The sequence below is a fragment of the Elephantulus edwardii genome, unplaced genomic scaffold, assembly GCF_000299155.1.
Source record: "Elephantulus edwardii isolate Elephantulus edwardi_28Jun2011 unplaced genomic scaffold, EleEdw1.0 scaffold00221, whole genome shotgun sequence".
Classification (NCBI taxonomy): Eukaryota; Metazoa; Chordata; class Mammalia; order Macroscelidea; family Macroscelididae; genus Elephantulus; species Elephantulus edwardii.
In genome coordinates this window covers 1791879-1793384 of record NW_006399971.1, presented here as the reverse complement: position 1 = coordinate 1793384, position 1506 = coordinate 1791879, and positions in this window count along the sequence as shown.

The following is a 1506-nucleotide window of genomic DNA, read 5'->3' as shown; positions in this document are numbered from 1 at the left end:
AACAACAACAACAACAACAACAACAACATATTGAAATATAATGCTGACTTGATCTTACTTAGGTTTAAAAATCTGCTTTCCAGCTGCCATGTCAGGAATAGCTGAATAGGAGCAGAATTAAAAGGGGGGACTTAGTAGGAGCTGTAGTTGAGGTAATAGGTGATGATGGCTAATAGGTGATGACGGCTTAGATCTAGGTGGTAGTAGTGGGGCTGGTAAGCTATGGTGACATCCAGGATTGGAGTTTCTACTAGCCAAAACAGGAAATGCTATGGGGGAATATAAGCCCCAAGAATTCCATTTTTGATATGTTAAGTTTGGATGTCTAACACTCAAAGCGAAGAGGTCAAATAGGCAGTTAGATATTTCAGAATGGAGCCCAAGAGGTGGATCTGAACTGGATATTTATGCTTGGGAGTTACTGGTATAGTTGTCTTAAAAGCTGTAGCATAGATACCATTATGGGTTCAGTATAGGCTACATCTTGGTCTTGGTAACAGATAGCTCTGAAATCTCGGTGTCTGGACACAAAGTTTACTTCTCTATCATATGAAGCCAGTAACAGGTCTGGGCACCTTTCCAGGACATCTGTCTTTCATGCAGTGACTCAGTGGGTTTTTTTTTTTTGGTCCCATATTTTCTCCAAATAACTGCAGCGGGAGAAAAGACAGCTGAGTGGTCACGTGCCAGCTTTTGGCTCAGGGTGACCATTCTTCTGTTCACAACTGATTCAAACCAGACATTTCTTACACTTGCCCTGCAGGAGGGGAAGAAGACAGGGATGAATGGTGCCTCCACCGTCAGAGTTACCAAAGAGGCGAAGGCAGAGAGAAGAGCAAGAAGGACAAGGCCTGATTATGATCCAGCAAGGGAGACTGAAGAACTTTTGGGGATGGAAAGGAGTACCAGGATATGGAGTCTTAGAAGCCAAGAAAGAGTTATACTCTTTGTACCAGCCGACAGGAAATAAAAAGAAAAGTTGCTTTGGAAAAGTCTGCTGTCCAGGACCTCTCCAGAGTGCTAAGGAGCAAAGATGGCAATCTGGAGATTAAGGAACTCCTGATCCCAGCTATGGTCTTGGCAATTACTCTATACACTAAAAGCTAGACAATGACTAAGGATGACAGAATAATTGATGCCTTTGAGTTGTGGTGCTGGAGAAGAGTATTGAATATACCATGCAATGTCAAGAAAACGAACAGATCCTTATCAGTTTAATATCTGATACGTCCTCTATCCGAGGACAATATATTAAATGGATTTTTGGCACTAGGAGATGGAATAGGAGCTTGCTCCGTCCACTCCACGCATCGACCTGGTATTGTAGTACCTCCAGGAACGGTGCACTCCCCCACTCTGGGGGACAGTCTTCACTGGTGAAAAATTAGACCTTTCTGGTGGTGCTTCTCAACTCGTCTCTTCAGAGTTTCCAGGAGAGCTTGACTTTCCGCTGCCACCTGGGAGAGGTGCTGTTCCTTTCTCACACGTGCCACGTAGGCCGACCTT